At 34.7% G+C, this 18,220-nt stretch overlaps 1 protein-coding gene across 1 annotated transcript in view; it reads left to right on the top strand.

Moving 5' to 3' along the window:
• LOC129752295 (uncharacterized) overlaps nucleotides 1–18,220 on the top strand; it is a 409,138-nt gene that overhangs the window by 76,285 nt on the left and 314,633 nt on the right. Inside the window, exon 3 of the mRNA XM_055748085.1 lies at nucleotides 11,619–12,706. The gene's annotated coding sequence lies outside the window, so the exon portion shown is untranslated. The remainder of the gene's footprint in view (nucleotides 1–11,618; nucleotides 12,707–18,220) is intronic.

Below are 18,220 nucleotides of genomic sequence, written 5' to 3'. Positions count from 1 at the left end.
TTTGCAAGGTTGATGCTTAAAATTTTTAGAAATTGTTCCGGCTCCGGTAAATAAGACGGAGAGGTTGGAAAAGCGCAGATTGTATGGGCTTCTGTTTCGATTGTTTGTACCTCAGGTAAATAAGACGGAGAGACTAGAAAGCGCAGATTGTCAAGGATGCTGCTTTGATTGTTCATTCCTCCAGGAAATAAGACGGAGAGATTCGAAAACGCAGATTGTCAAGGCTGCTGCTATGCTTGGTTGTTTTGGTTTGGCCTTCCGGTGGAAAAAAGGAAAAGCCGGATTTTTCTTAGGATGCGCGGATTTTTAAGACTGTTGCTGCGGATTGATTGCTTTGATTTGGCCATTCGGTGGAAAATGACGGAATTGGCTTAGGAAGTGCAGATATGTAAGGCAGCTTCTGCTGTTTGTTTGTTTTGGTTTGAATTTCTGGTGGAAAAGACGAAATTGGAATAGTAAGCGCAGATTGTTAAGGCTGCTGCTGCTGTTTGTTTATTTTGACTTGGCCTTCCAGTTAAACAGACGGAATGGCTTAGGAAGCACAGATTTTGTAGGGAGCTTCTTCTGATTGTTTGTTTTGCATTAGCCTTCCGGTGAAAATAAAAAGGATTTGGCTTAGGAAGTGCACCTTTTTCAAAACTGTTGCTGTTGATTGTTTGCTTTGATTTGGCCTTCTGATGGTAAAAGACAGAATGGCTTTGGAAGCGTAGATTTTCAAGGCTGCTGAAATAGTTTGTTTTGATTTTGCCTTCGGGTGTAGAAAATCGAAATTGTCTTAGGAAGAGTCGATTTTTAAGGCTGTATGTAGCTTCTGAATATTTATTTTGAATTGGCCTTCCGGTGGAAAAAGACGGAATTGGCTTGGGAAGCGCAAATTTTTATGGCTGCTGCTGCTGATTGTTTTTTGGTTCGGCCTTCCGATGGAAAAAGGTGGAATTGGCTTGAATGGCAGATTTTGAAGTATGCTACTGCTGATTGTTTATTTAGACTTGGCTTTCCAGTGAAACAGACGGAATCGCTCAGGATGCACACATTTTTCAGGGAGCTTATGCTGATTGTTTATTTTGGGTTGGCCATCCGGTGTAAAAAAAAACGGTGTTTTTTTGTGATTTGACCTTTCGGTGAAAAAAACGGGTTTTGTCATAGGAAGCGCAGATTCTTAAGACTGTTGCTGCAGGTTGTTTGCTTTGATTTGAACTTCCGGTGGAAAAAGACGAAATTGACTTAGGAAGTGCCAATCGTTAAGGCTGCTGCTGCATATTGCTTGTGTTGATTTGGCATTCCAATGTAAACAGAAGAAATGACTTAGGAAGCGCTGATTTTTGAGGCTGCTGGTGCTGATTGCTTGTGTCGATTTGGCCTTCCAATGGAAAAAGACGGAATGGCTTTGGAAGCGCCGATTTTTAAGGCTGCTGCTGCTGATTGTTTTTTTGGTTCGGCCTTCCGGTGGAAAAAGGCGGCCTTCCGGTGGAGAGCGGAAAAAGACGGAATTGGCTTAGGAAGCGCAGATTTTTAAGACAGCTACTGCTGTTTGTTTATTTTGATTTGGCCTTCAGATGGAAAAAGGCGGATTAGCTTAGCAAGCCCAGATTTTTAAGGCTGCTGCTGCTGATATTTTGACTTGGCTTTCCAGTGAAACAGACGAAATGGCTTAGGAAGTTCAGATTTTTTAGGGACTTTCTGCTGTTTGTTTGTTTTGAATTGGCCTTCCGGTGAAAAACAAACTGGTTTGGTTTAGGAAGCAAATGGCTTAATAAGCGGATTTTGAAGGCTGCTAGTGCTGATTGTTTATTTTGATTTGGCCTTTCGGTGGAAACAGACGGATTTGGCTTAGGAAGCGCTTATTTTTAAGACTGTTGCTGCTGATTGATTGCTTTGATATGACTATCTGGTAGAAAAAGACCGAATTGACTTGGGAAGTGCATATTTTTAAGGCTGCTGCTGCTGATTGCTTGTGTTGATTTGGCCTCCCGGCGAAAAAGACGGAATTGGCTTTGAAAGTGGAGATTTTTAAGGCCGCTAGAATAAGAAAAAAAAACTAAGAATGCGACTAAAACTACATTATTTAAATTATATTATAGAAAATTTTAAATAGGACTGAAATAAGTGGTTGGTTGATCATCGGTTTAGGTTATCTTTGTAGTACTGCATAAGTTTGGTCTTCAAAATATTTCTGTAGGAATTGTTTTTAATTTCTTCTGGAAGAATGCTAAATTTTCTTGGACCAATGAAGGAAATTCGACGTTGGCCAAAACTAGTTGAACTTGTACTGTGCATCAAATGGTGAAATTGACGAGCATTGTGATATTGGAAACCCGCATTGAATCTTAAGTTTTGAATATTGTTTGAAGAGTTTAAGTTATCAAATACATAGTTTATAGTTTGTAGATCACAAACTATGGAGAGAGGTTTAGATTAGAATAAATTAAATTTGTAACAGAAAAGGAAAATTGAATATTGTTTGCAGACAACGATTTTGAAGGGTTTGTAGACGAGAAACAAGGGATAAGGCTGTCTCAAACAGCCATTAAATGGTATAAACAAGAGTGTACAAAAGCAAAATTAAATTTAAGTAAAATATGACGTGGAATAAAAGCTTTCACCCTCCATAAACCTCCGCTCTGGGATGACATTTTTTTGTAGTTGATCAATGTGGCAAAACCATGACAGGGTTTTGTCTAGAATTATTCCTAGATACTTGAAGTTGGTAATCTTCTCTATAGTTGTTTTTGATTGATAGAGATCGCGATTAAGTTCGATTTTTTTCCTTAGGGAGTGAAAAATCATGTATGTACTTCGTTTTATCAAGATTAAGGGAAATTAGCTGGAAAATATTTGTGAAGGAGTTTTAAATCTTCTTCCATGTTGGTTTTAACAGCATAATATAACGAGAGGCCCGACACGCTTCCGGTTTTAAGTAGGTGGCTTAAGCGCCACTTCCGTTTGGAAGACTACCTACCCTTTCTTATCTTGCCCAGCTTATGAGACTCGGTCGCGAGTTCCTTTTGATTCCCGATTTTGGGAAAGAAGCGGAAGGGACTCTAAAAAGGGATCCGTACTTCGACCCTTAAGGGCCGCCCCGAAGTCGAGACAAAACCCGGGAGAAATCCGTGGAAATGGGAGTTAGCTGTTCGTTACGAAAGCAAGCTAGGGGTGCTAAACATCGGACAAGACCAAACCCCTTACCTGGATCAGAAGAGACAGCAATCGATTGGATTCGCGGCCAATCTCCGCAGCAAAGAAACGAAAATAAATCTCGAACAACGAACAGCGTGTGACTCCCTTTCCAGTTATCCCAATCAGACTTTCATAATTAAAACATTCGCATTTTGCTTACAATAATTAATCGGGTTTATTGTATTTACATGTGTGTCGTGTTGTGTTTACATCATACTGTTTAGGCCTAAATTATTTTTCCCTCTATTCGAATTTCTACCTAGCAGTGCATATTGGTGGAGACGCTTGGTTTTTCGCTAAATTACTTAGCGATTTTGCTTGGGAAAATCATTCGATCTTCATTTACTTTTTCTATTTTTCCACCGCGTGGGTGGTGAAAAGGCTACTTTCGTCGGCTCGCCAGTCCGAAAAACGTGATTTTTCCGCCAGAAAGTGTGAAAAACACTTTACTTATCCGGCTTAAAAGAGACGGTATCGCTCCCCCGGCGGATGTTTGCTGGTCGAGGGCTATGCAGGTAGCTAAGACGGGGCGATTAGAACCTTTTTTGTTCGGCCGGTCACCGCATAGCATTTATTTGCGCAGCTATGCAGTGTGGCCCGCTGGAAGCTTGGTCGAATTCGATTTCGGTTTGGCTGGGTGAATCGTTCGGCGGATGTCGATACGTCTGTCAGCTGCCAACCCGCTTGGTGTCGGCCCCTCGTGGTGCTAACGGCTGTGGTGCCGCGTTTCAATGTGGCTGGGTGGTGGTGGCGAAACTGGCGGGAGTTGCTGTTGCGGGACCCCGCGGCGGTTCGCGACCGGCCCGGTGTCCTTCCTCTAGGATGGAAGCTGCGGTGAGTGTGCGCACCTGTGGCTGATGGTCGAGTTAAACACATGTCGGGGTTGCACATTTTGGCGGTACGGGTTGTAAATTTTGCCCATTTGGGTCTCCACCTACCTACTAGTCAAATGCACCACTTTTTTGCACTCCACTTCCCTAAGCTGCTCTTTAGATTTACCTGACACCGACTAATGCGAAAAAGAGGGTTTTTTAGATAAGGGAATCTAGTCTCGGAATCACACACTGAACTTAGTTACCTGTCGAATTTAACAAAAGAACACTAATTGATCCTGACTCTACTAATCACCGGACGTAAGTGAGCTTGGAGTCTCAATCGTCCGCTGATCGACCTGATCTAGCTTGACTTCGCAACCGGAACTACCCGATACGAACAAGTCTAATGGCGAAGTCAAACAATTAAATCCTAATTCGCGAATTCTTCGAGTAGTCCTCGTCTTCCCCTTCTGAACCCGAAAATAGAGGCCCAACTTTTGCTCTTCCAAAATAAGTGCACAAAAGCCCCCGAAAGAGGTCATTCACCTGACGCCAAAATAAGAAAGTGGTCGGTGGCCTACAGAAGATAGCATCTAGAGTCACGTGCTTGCCGCCAGAATTGTGTCGGTCACTCAGATGTGTTAATGATTGATGATTGTTCATTTGGGGTGGTGCTTCATATGGTAAAGGGTGTTTGTTTCGTTCTTGTCTTTAATTATTTTAATTATTTTAATTACGGCGAAATTTCTATTGACATATGTATTTGAATATTAATATAAATTATTGTTACATTAAGATAAGGCTTATTTATTTAAGTAATTAAAATGAATGAATTCTTTAATTGGTTTAAGTATATTTAGCAAATTATGAATAAATTGTTTCGACTTGATTAACCCGTTACAATAAGGACAGTTTTCAGGATAAAATAAGGCTGTATCATCAGTAAATAGACAAGGTATACCATGCAGTGGTAATTTGCTGAGATCATTGATGTACATATAGTAGAAACAGCAAAGGTCCTATATTGTTGCCTTGTGGGACACCAACTTCCAAGCTCTCTAGAGAGCTCTTTGTCTCACGTAAAATGAAAAATTGTTTCCGGTTAGCCAAGTAGTTGCATATAAGATTGTTGGCTAGACTTCTTATGCCATAAAACTCCATTTTTCAGTAATTTACCATGATTAAGAGTGTCGAAGGCCTCCCACGATTTTTTGGCATCCATTTTTTCAGTTGCAGAATCCTGCAATTCGCAGATGGCTGTAAGCGTACTTAATCCAGATTTAAATCCATACTCAAGGTTAAAGAAAACGTTATTTTCGTTTAGAAAGCTGTTCATTCTGGTTATTAAAAGCCTTTCGAAAACCTGACTAAAAATCCTTTGAGTGGAAATGGGACGGAAGTTATTTACATCAAGAGTATCTCCAGATTTGAAAATTGAAATAACTCTAGCTGTCCTGAGACATTCAGGGTAGGTTCCTGTCTCTAAAATGTTGTTGAAGCATTCAGAGAGAATTTTTGCGAAATGTATACCATACTGTTGAGTCTACGGTAATGTTGTTTGCGAGAGATTTTCAGATACTGGTGAAATAATTGTTAAAGGTCTTACATACTTCATGTTGGTTTTCAAGAAAGGAGATACCAAGTCTTAGGTTAATTTCAGATTTGTATTGTGATCTTGCGAGTTTTAAGTTTACATTTTTCCATAATTTTAAATCTGGCGTGTTACTCAGAATGTTTCGTAGTAGGATCTTTCAAAATTTTTCTTTGCAATGGTCTACTTTTTTGGAAATGTGTTTTAGCATTTCTTTAAAATGTAGATTTTCTGGATGTTTTTTTGACTCCTTGAAGATATTTATGTTTCATTTCAGAGATCCAAAAGATCAAAAGATCAAAACTTATCCACGGACAATTATTTCCTTTAATTTGTTACTTTAATTTATCGGCCTTAGCGGTGAAAAGTGGTGTCCATTTTAGTAGGGACGTATAAAGATTATGAAATTTTTATATAGATGGATAGAAGGTTAGATGAAATGAAAGATGGTGAAAATGAGCGGGTAGAATTTATTTAGAAGCATTGTCATCACATATCCAATTTTTGTTCCACACGAGCCTACTACTATGAAGCGGTAGATACAGATAGAGTTGCATCTACCACCACACATTAGTAGGCCAAGCGTGGTCCGCCCCACAAGGGAAAACTTGCAGTGAGGCACAAAAATTTGATATGTGATAATAATGCTTTTAAATAAATTCTACCCGCTCATTTTCACCATCTTTCATTTCATCTAACCTTCTATCCATCTATATAAAAATTTCATAATCTTTAGATGTCCCTACTAAAAAGTACATAACTTTTCACCGCTATGGCCGATAAATTAAAGTAACAAATATAAATTACAGTGTTTAATCTCTACATAAAATTTCCTTTAATTTTACATTTTTTTGCCCTTTTTTAACAAGATGAGAGCAAAGAGTTAAAGGTGGAAATTATGTTACGAATACAGTAGTCTGCATCATCTACGACATCAATTCCTTTTAAGAAGTTTCCAAATCTCTCATTGAGTTGGGAGTAATAGATGATAGTTTTTTTGAAAGTTATATTTTGTTTTTCGGATTGGAGATCAAAGGTCGTTACTATTTGACAATGAGTGCAGATTTCGGTGAAAATGGTATCCTTTCTTAAATGTCAATGTACCTACAAACTACGTGGTCTAAAATGTTATTGCTATTAGGTCTTGTAGTATGGGTATTAGACTGCCCCAAATTCGTATGGGAAATTCAAAACCTGTGAAATGTTATGCGCTGCAGGCTAAAATTGATCCTAGTCCTAGTACAAAATCTCATGCCAAATTTGGGCCAGATCGGATCACGGGAAGGGGTCGCTCAACGAGCTTGAAGTTTGTATGGGATTTTCAGACATTTTGTTCGGAAGAAACACGAAAAACCAGTTTTTCATCGATAACTTTGGTTTCCGTCGGCCGATTTCTGTCAAAAACGGGTTTTCTCAAACTGCGATTAGACTTTAGATAAAAAAGTTATGAGGCTTCAAAAATGGGCAAACTTTTTAAAGGATGGTATTCACCTCTGTTAATCAGTCGGAGCGGTCGAACACATTGACGACTCATTAACGGTGATGAATACCACCGTAAAAAAGTTATCTAATATTAGAAGTCTAATATTTTTTTTTGTCTTAACTCTTATCGAAATGCAGTCTTCGGATGAAATGTTTTTCATAATTCAGGCTTTAAGAAAAACCATTTTTGAAAGAAATCGGCCGTTGAGCGACCCCTTCCTGTGATCCGATCTGGCCCAAATTTGGCAAGAGATCTCGTACTAGGCCTAGGATCAACTCTAGCCTGCAGCGCATAACTTTTTCAAATGTCGGGTCAATTGGGGCATTCTAATGGCTATTTGAGATAATAAATACAAAGGATTCAAGGAGAGCTTTGTACTTTATCTTAGTATTGTTGTTTTCTAAATCAACAGGAACTTTAAGGTCACCTAAAATAAAACAAGAATGATTATCGGGAACGGAAGACAACAGTGACTTGAGGTTGTCATGAAACACATTGGAAAGAAATGAGGGGGTCTGAAAATGCCGTGTACATCAATAATTTGACCGTTAACGAACAGCTCAACGGCTATACTATGGAATCCGTAGGTAACAATATTGTTCATCGATTTGAATTAAAGATTATTTTTCACATACATAGCTCCAAATAGCATTAGGGTGTCCCTTAGATTTATGCATGTTTTTAAAAGCCAAAAATATTAATTTTGATTCGACAACTCCAAGGTGACCCTCAAACGCCATAAAGTTGAATCATTTACGAAAAAATGTTGAAATTTCAATTTAAAAAATAATATATAACTCTGGCAATAACAAGAATAAATTAATACAAGTTACAAGAATGAGTAAATAAATACAACTACAAACACAACACTTTTAAAATCTTTAAACTTGATTGGTGTGAAGATTTTAAGCCTAGGAACAACTTTTTAGAAGACAACAAGTAGTTTTGGACTAAACGAAAGAAGATATAGAAATTTTTTGTTTTATTTACTCAAGAATGTTTAAGTGATTTAAGTTAAAAACTTATTATAGTTCTTGAAAATTTCAGAAAAATTGCATAGACAATAGATTGACTAAGACTTAATCAAGCTTCACAGCAATACACATTTTCATGATTAATACAAGACGGAAAGAAACAGGAGCCTCTCCAAAAAGTAAAATTTTTAAAATATTGACAGTTTAATTGTCAAGTAGTTAATAAGGATGATTTTGCTTTTAGATTAAGACAAAAGCTTACATCTTTCAAGGATATGATGGCCAGAATCTTACTCATGCTAACACCATCAGCCCCAAAAATAGTACTATGTATGCCGTGACCGAGACTTGATATCATGACCTCTAGCTGAGAAGACTTAAATGCTATCCTCTAGGCTACGGTCAGTGGCATTTTTAATCAGCCTATTACCTCCAAATAACCATTATGTCTGCCTAGAAGTTTGTTCCTGGTATCTTCAAATAATGATTATTATTCATCATGTGCAAACATTAAAGAAGAGTTTATCAACTAATCGAAAATAAATACTCGGATGAGAGTTGTTAAATGTAAAATTCTAGAGATGAGAATATTGACCGTTTCAACTATTCGGCCAATATTCGGTCGAATATTCTGTCGAGTTTTTAATAAAAATACAAACATGAATACTTCAATTTCCTTCTATTCCTTAAATCTTAATGCCCCTCATGTCTTTAAGTGGATTATTTTCAACCAGATGATGTTTTACAAGATCTTAGTAGGGTTTTCTTTGATTTTAAAAATGAAACCAATAATTGAAAGGACATCAGATGACTTGTCGCTTTTCGGACGTTCATCACTAAGGAGATTCGGTTCCTATGAAATCTGGAACAAAACACGTCGAAACAGGTGCCAAGCGAATCGAAAGTGCTGATTAGATATCCAATTAGTTGAAAATCTAAGTTGTGCAAGATATTTCACCAATAGTTGTTAAAAAGAACGATGATCTTAAGCATACCATACTTTCTATCACACGGTCCTATCCAGGACGTTTTTTAAAATTTAAAGTTTTCTTTGAATCACAGCAGCAGTGTTAAAATCGTACTAAGAATGAAACTAAATATTTTGTTCATTTTGATTTTTTTAAATTTGTTTTTGAAAACAAAATCCAAAAATTTTCAATGAGATTTTTTTAAATTTGTTATTTGGGCAATATCTGGGCATCTCGGAGAGATTTGACTGGAAGAAAGTCTGGAATAAATGTAATATAAAGCTTTATACAGTTAAAGATATATGGATACACATAAGATGTTTTACTGAAACCTTAAATTTTTGATGATTTAGTAGCTTTTTTAGTATTTCTTTTGAATATTTTATAAATTATCCAAAATCATTTAAAAAATTTGACAACTATGCTGTTGTATAAATTTCAAAAATAAATATTTGGACTATTCGACAGAATACTTAGCTTTACTATTTGATGAGCCGAATATTCGGTTTAACGGTTTTTGGGCGGTGTTCGGCGCCAAATATTTGGCCAACCGAATATTCGGTACATCTCTACTAAATTCAATCAACAACTCATTAATACCATTTTTTCTATGGTTTATTAGAGAAATACCCAGAAAGATATTCAAATGTTTTTCATTCCATCATTGATCGCTTGATGTGTGCTTCATCAAAGGCAGAATAAATATTTCCCTCATAACAATTAGGATTTTGGACGAGAGAATTAAATTCTAATTCCTTGGAGATACAGATATGATAGATCGATCAAAAGTAAAATTTAAAAATCTTGAATCAGATTTATTCAGATTCGCAATTTAATGTCTGAAATTTAAATCATAATTTGATCTACATTTATCAAATGAAATTCAAATACAAACTTGGGATCCAAAGTTACAAGAAGAAGAAAAACAGGAATTATTTAATTTATAATTCATGATCAAAAGCGCATTTATTTTTTATACCTTTGATATACAAACAAAAATCATGTTAGATGTTAAAAATGTTAGAAATTAATGCGGATTTCAATTTCAAATTAAGATCAAGATTTTCAAATGATTGAATACAGAAACTTTTGTGACATAATATTTCAAATACAGCCGAAAGTGAAATTTGAAAATTTCTGTGAAGATAAGATTAAAAAGATTAATATAAATATTTAGAGAAACACTCAATGAAAATCGCAATTCAACTATGAGAACGTATTTTTATGAAAATAATTCAAGCATGTTCAATTGGAAAATGGTAAGCTGGATTCGGGATATTTGCTTCAATAGAGGATGATTTCTAAATGAAAATACATTCTTCAGAATCAATAGTATACCATTTTGGTTGAATCACTTGGAAAAATTTCAATTCGACTTTTAAAGCTAAGACTTTAATTGGAATAGATATTCAAAAGATGTAGAAACTATGTAATAATATTGGTCAAATTTAAGCAACTACAGTTGTTTTTTTTCTAAATTGGTTTTTGTTATTGAAGAGACAACTTTTACCCTTAGACATATTTAGTCCATAAACAACTTTGATAATACATAAAGGACTATCAAAAAATTGCTCATTGAAGTTTTATCTAGCGAACTTCCGCTTAGCCATAAAAACAGTAAAATGCTTTGAAAGAAATCTCATCTCTGCGATAGACAGAGCTTTTCAAAAATATTGGCACAAACTTAGATATGATTATCAGATTGACACTGGTAAGCGAACCATCGAAATTTACTAATAATCTTTTTGTAAAAGTTGACTTTTTTCCTAACAAAGTTCAAAAATCTTATACAATTTCCAGATGTGCTTGGCAACTTTTTCTTGAGGCAGATCTAAAAAAAAAGTTTTACATGTAATATGTGGTTATCTTGTTTTAAAAATTTAAATTTGCTTACAGAATAACTACCGAAATAAATCAACTTTCACACTGGGCGATCATTAAAGCATTGTCGTACGTTAACTTATTCAATTCCCTCTCTGGAGCCACCATAAACGGGAAACGATTTTGAGCGACAGCTCGACCCAAACCAACGATGATAACGCGTCAAAATCCTAGCAAAACTATCGGTCCAGTCATCACACCCGGAGGGTTTTCGACAAATAAACGGTAATATAAATCTGTCATAAACTTTACGATCCATTTAACTAATTCGTTAATTGGTTTGTTGACGTGGGAACGTACACAGACATTGGTATGTAGTTATCACCCACCACGCGATGATGCATCGTTGCATACGTAGATAAATGTTTTGGCTAACACCCGTCCATCAGGCTAAATTCTTGGACGATGTCACACATGTCCGACCGTTTCTGCTTGGGAGGGAAATTGAAGCCGTATTTTGACATGCAGCTGAGAAATGGAATAAAACCGTCATTTGAACTGTCAGCTGAAAATAATTATGAGGAAAGGCGATAGCATATTCAGCTGTATGGAACTTTATGTAATCCCTAAGCTTTTGTTCCAAAAGCCCTTCAATGCATTGTTGAAGAATTTAATAAACAAGAGAAAAAATAATATATAGCGGAAATGTATATCGCTACGTTTGTTTAATTTCTTGCCCAAAAGCAATCAAAATTAAATTCTTTTTTTTCTATACCTTTTCCATTACAGACTAAACAAAGAAAGACATCTTTACGGACAGCTCACAGCAAAAAGCAATAAACGGAAACCAACGAAATCAACCGGAATGAACTCCAGCCTAGTGCCACGCTCAAGTTAATTTCAAAAGTAAATATTTCTGCAACCTTTCAGAGGAGCAGCAAATCACCCCGTGCCGTCAGCAAAAAAGTTGATGGGTGAGTGAGGAGCCGAACTTTTTTCACGTCAAATAACAGGATACCGGAGTGATGCTCTGGTGAAATGCCTGAATTCGTAGAATCAAACAAAGTAAAAACATTTCCCCGCCGATCGATGTCCACAGATTTTTGCAACCCGAAATCAAATCTCAAAACGTGCAAAATAAATATGTACGACGTGATTTTGTGTTTGTTTTCCAAGTGAATGAAAGGTTTGTTTTGCCTGGATTTTTTTTTTTCGGCGCGGAGTGATTTAACCTTTTCTCCGTTTTAAGGCCACAGGAAGAAGCGCTGAGAGCGTTCAAGTTCAACGGAAAATGGAAGATAAATAAAGGCGCGCGAACGAGAGTGTCACTCAGCGATGGATACGGTGTGATAACGCGCGGGAATGCGAAAAGAGAAGAAATTCTATCCTGAAAACACAACAAAATACGAAAAATTCGGTGAAAATAGCAGTGGAAAAATGATGATGGTGGCTCCAGAGAGCCAGGGTATTGTTGCTGCATTTGAATCAACTCGGAAGCGATCCGTCAGAAGCTTTCACGCCACTTTCTTTCTTTCTTGGCTTTGATTGGTGATGGAAAGAACCAATACAATTTTCGACTGAAAGTGGCTCCAGAGAGTGAATGAGGGAAGGGGAAAATAAAAACACGTTTTCAGCAGATTGTCAGCCGAATCGGGAGGATGCGGTAATGGGCTTTCTGCCACGGTTGGAATAAATACAGTGTGTTTATTTGAGAAGGTTTAAAGAAAATAGAGCTATGTGTACGGAAAATCGTTCTCCAGGCGCACGTGCTGATGATTTTCAATGTGATTCACTTGTTCACTTACTGGTGGTGTATCAATGAATATATTTAAGTAGGATTCCTGAATTGAAACCTTGTTTGCTGCTGTCATAGTATGGTGAGTAAGTTTATCTCAAATGTGTCCATGAGACTACTGCTGCTGAAGAAATAAAACTTCAAAGAAGATTTTAGAACATTTTAATGAAATTTTTTATCTTCGAAGATCAAACTTGAAAGCTCAGAGAACAAGATCTGGATTTATTTTCAACTGATTTAAAAATGAAAAAAAAACTTTTTAAAGATGCATAATGCAATGAGATATAGGAATTAAAGAGCTTTATTAAATGCGCATATGAGTGTGATGGAATGATCTTATTAAATAACAGGTAAATCATAATTTATGTTTTCAAATATTGAAACTTTGAATCGAAGCTCTAATTTCCTTCTCTCTGTGAGTTTTGAAAAGTTAAAAAAAGATTTTTCATTATTTATTCAATATGTGGGATTCAAATAACAAGTATTTTATGTTATAAAATCTGTGTTCACTAAGATTTCTCGAAAATATCATTATTGAAATGAAATAATTTTAAACTGCTTAAATGCAGGAGAAAGCAAAGCTGCCGACATCACAGAAAATTACAGAATTTGGAGCAATTTTTCGTCACAGAATCTGTGTACCAGAACACAGAATTTTGTAATTTTTCACAGATTTCACAGATTTTGAAACTGTGCACACTTTTTCAAATTCTTAAATTTTTATATCCGCTTTGGACATGGATTTTGTGAAATGAGTACTGTTTAATGTTTTTACCAAGTTTTTTTTGTTGAATCAATCCAATTTGTGAATGTTTGATAAAGCTTAGTTTTTTTTTAAATGGGATAGTTACGAATGCGTGTATCTCAAAAACCATTTGTTTGATCCAAATACTTTCTATGAAGTAAATTAAAGTAAAAATTTTCAAAATTCGATTATTAATGAGTTACTTCAATGCGTTTTTAATGAAATGTCCAACTCTCCGATTCAGACTAAATATTTCGAAGTAAAACTATCATGAAATTGAACTGAAAGTATAATCGATTAGTTGGATCGAAGGTAACGAAGGGTATATATCTACAAGATTTCTCTTTTAAGGCTTTTAAAAACCGCAAAAACCAAAGTTTTCGTTTTGAAAATTGTTGTTTTTTCCATAAACCCAAAGTCTTGGCAAATAATTACATTCTTGACAAAACAATCGGCAAATAAATACTTTAATATGCTAGGGACCTTGCTACGAGCAGACATTTTGCGGGATTCAAACGCTGAAATTTGTTTGAAATAGGGGTTTTCATAAGTTTTGTCGTCCATCAGAAATCATTTGACTCATAGGCTCGGTACCGGCTATACAGCTTACGAGCTCTGAATCAAGCAAAAATTTGTTGTTTGAAGAAAGGTTTGAATGATTCATAACTAGGCAACACCTTCAGCTAATCGGAGAGAAAATTGTTAAACATTTCACCGATCTACACTTAGTTTTTCGTTTATAAAAATTAAAAATTCTGGTATGAGACTTGACTTCGATGATGACCCTTAACCGTAGTTGCCGATCATGTGCGTGAAGCAATGCTTGATTTAAACTTTGTGAACATTTTTGACAGTGTTTGCATACTTTCCACCACTCACGCACAGATATTTATTGAGTAATCAACGCGTTTGTCAGCTATCAATTTGATAATGATGGATTATAAAGGCAACTGTGTTTAATTTTTTTTTCTTTTCATCGTACATCGTTATTATCTCAAATAAGCCTAAATTTAAAATTTTAAAACAAATAAGTCAGATAGTACTTTTTACAGGCAGCAAAACGCTGTTATAATTTTGAATGTCCGGAAAGTAGTGAAAGCTTTAAACAATTTTCCTCGATATACTTATTTCGATATCCTTTAAAAAAACAATTTGCGAATCTTAGATGTTCACTGCAAAAAAGTGTACCGTCAAACGGGGCAACATGCAACAGCGGGGTTCGATGCAACATTTATATAACACTACATTGAATCAATTTTAAATTTATTGTTTTGTAATAAAGTTATCTTTTAATGATAACAAAATGATGATGACATAATTTCTCGCATCTTAAGCTAGTTGTCTTAAGTTTTTTATTTTTATGTAAAATTTGAAAAATCGAGCAATAAATGTACAAATTTTAACATTTTTTGATGCCGAAAAAAACTTTACCCAGTATGACGGATCGGCTTGATAAAATTACCTACAAACTTTTTACCGGTTTCCTCATGTTATACCAATATTGTTGGTGTAAAAATATTTTTCGAAAAATCACCCAATTTTTTTACATGAATATTTTTAAAATTCTGTTAGGTGTCTGGGGTTAAATGCAACAAAATGCAAATCAAAGATATACCTTGTTAATCTCGTTTCCATGTGCTGGAATATGAATGTTTTGCATCACACGTTTGTAAACATTTAAATTTCATTCATCCAAACATTTATTTTCATGATTTCAGCTTGTAGAATTTTTCGTAGTATTATTTAACCCCTAAATGTATGCAGCATCCTTATTTTCAGAAAAAATGTGAAAGTTTTTTTTTACAGACCCGGAAACTACTGCAATTGGTGTTGTCATGCGTAAAAGTCTTTAAGGCATCGCAAATATATTAAAAACTTTGAATTTTCGTACGTGTTCATAAGATTTTTCATTAAAAACAAAGTTTGTTGCAAGTTACCCCATTTTCTAAGGAGTGTGAAAATCGCATGTTTTTATAAAATTAAAAATAACTGAAGAAACCAATAATTTTTTTAACTACGCCAATTTGATGCCCCAGCATCCTTAAAACTTTTGATGCATAAAGGATACGATTAACTGTAAACATAAGTTTTTTAGAAGCCATTGAAGTTGAAAATTGTTGCATGTTGCCCCAGTTGACGGTATTCAAAAAGATAAAAAGATAAAGACAATTTATGCACAATATTTTTATTGGAAATCTTCATATCAGGGTAAGACCCTCACCAAAATTTTAATGTTTCTCATTTTGCAACGACTTCAAAACAATTATTTGAGAAAAGTTTTTGATACTAATTGCTATGAATTAAACACAGTATATTCAATTTTTTTAGTATTTTGTTAAATTATTGTTCGAAAGTATCGAATATTGTTAATTCTTGTTCAAATTTTTCAATTTTTTAATATAAATTTAATTCTAAAATAAGATCATCAAAATCATATTATAAGCTATGAAGCTTTTAGAACTTCATTTTTATTCGTTTTTTCTTGAATTATAGCTCTTGAACTAGATTTTTAATTTTGTTGGAACTGAATCCAAAGAAAAAGTAAATTATTTGCAACGAGTTATTTATGAAAAATGTGAAAAGTCGTATGATTTCTTCATGCTCTCCATATTTTCAAACTTTTTTTTTTTATAATATTTGAATTGATAAAAACATATTAAATAAAGAGTTAATTTCTGAAAGTTAATACTATTTCAATATTTCAGTGAAAATTCATAATCAATTGCAATTGAGATAATCAAACTTCCAAATTTAGAGTGGATTTTTTAACCTTAATTTTAAGGCTGGATTCCAACTCAAAATTTTAAATATTCATATGTAGATAAGCTTAAAACAGTATCGACGATATAATTGGTGTGAATCTTGAAATCCAGCCTTGATCAAAAATAAGATAAATGTCTTACAAATGTTCAACTTGAGAGTTCGCCTTGTTTCCGAGAAAATAATGGGGGTTGACGGAATAGTTTCATCTCACCTGGAAAAAATTAAAACATATGCTAGTTTTTGGAGCTTATGCTTTAAAAACTGGTTTTGTTAATAAATTTCTTAACTCGATTTCAGATTTTATCCATCACCTCTAGTTTCAGAAGTAGTATTTTTAGTATTTTTCGAGAAATGAGTAGATATCATTAGAGATGTATCGAATAGTGCGAACGGCTGAATACCGACTATTGGACCTTTTCAAGTATTTGGTGAAACGAATATTCTGAACATGAAAAATTGTAAATAAGCTTAAAATATGTTCAGAAGTATTCGTCTGCATCACCGACTATTTTGCCAAAAATACCAAACTATTGATCATTATGAAAATTGTCTAACTGTGATAACGGCTCAAAATTTATTAGGCCCTTCGAGCCAAACAGGTATAAGTTCATAAATGCTAATGAAAGACGTAAAATTTCACAGTAAATAGGCCTTGGAAAGATTTTTTTTTTAAAAACACGTATTTTGAGAAAACACAGTTTTTATTTGATGTGTTTGGCCATTCCCCATAATTTTATCTAAAATTTTTATTTCTTTTCCAAACGTAAAAAAATGTAAATTAAAATTCTAAACATCTGAAAAATTACCAAATATAGTTTGAATTATGAAGAATCGTTTTATATCAATAAATCAAAATCTATCATTTTTGCTACGTGGAGGAAAATACAATTATAGCTCATTTTTTCATAAACGTTTCGAAATAAGATATTATTTTTAAAAAAATCTGAAATTTAAATGTATCTTTTTAAATTTTAAATTAAATATTTTTAATTAAAAAAAAATGGGCTTTTGAGAATCTCAAATGGAGATGCATTTTGTAAAAATTGAAGCTTGCAATGAAAAATTAACCAAGAAATGGAAATGTAGTTTTGGAAGTAGGCAACAAAAATCTAATCTGTGCAGGTGGACATCTGGGGGGGGGGGGGGCTAGGGGTTGCCAAATGTCCACACTTGTGCAAGGAGAGGGAGGAGGGGGTAAAAATCTCATTTTTCTATCCACGAGGTATTGAACGGCCCCAAAGGCAATTAAACATTTAAAGACTCAAGTCTTTTTTACTTCTTAAAAGGATCGAGATTTGTTGGTCCATCAAACATGGAGCCAAACCGATCTGCAATAACTCGTAAGATAATAAAGTTATTGTCGAAACAAGTTTGCAGGTATTTATTGAACATACCGACTATTTGGTGAACATTATCAAAAAATGATCAAACTGCAGCTAAAGTTTTAACGAATTTAGTCAGAAAAAACACTTTCACAAAATATCCAAAAATCGAAAACAACTCATGAGCATTAAATATAACTTTTCAGACTAGCGATATGTTGTTTGATGACAGGGATAAGCACGAAAGAAAATTGAATGTTTCGCATGATCCTAAACTTTTTGCCGATACACCATACTTAGCCCAAACTTTTGATCGATAACTTAAGTAGCTGTTTTATCTGTTGGAAGCACTATGCACTTTATCACAAAATTTGAAAAAAAATTGGTTTTGATATTTATGAAAAAAGATTCAAATGCAACTCGAATTTTTAAATGCGATCCACCCAACTTTGAACTGATCGGGTTAAAATATAAAGGGCGAATTTAGGAAATTTTCCAACTTTAAGTCATATTAAGTTAACATATGTATATATTTAGGCAAAACATACGAAAAAAGGTTTTGATCATCGACTTCAGAATGAGATCAAAAGAAATGCAATATGTCATTAGATGATTGAGATATGACCAAACAAATGTTCTTGTTGGGGGGAGGGGGGTTGGGTGGGTGATCCCAAACTTATGACCAGTAGCGTATATGGTCAGCAAATTCTATTTCAACGCCGAAGTACCTCAACATAAGTTATTTGGTGAAATATGTTCCGGGAAA

This window comes from Uranotaenia lowii, chromosome 3 (assembly GCF_029784155.1).
Source record: "Uranotaenia lowii strain MFRU-FL chromosome 3, ASM2978415v1, whole genome shotgun sequence".
Taxonomy (NCBI): domain Eukaryota; kingdom Metazoa; phylum Arthropoda; class Insecta; order Diptera; family Culicidae; genus Uranotaenia; species Uranotaenia lowii.
This window is presented reverse-complemented; position numbering and strand designations above follow the sequence as displayed.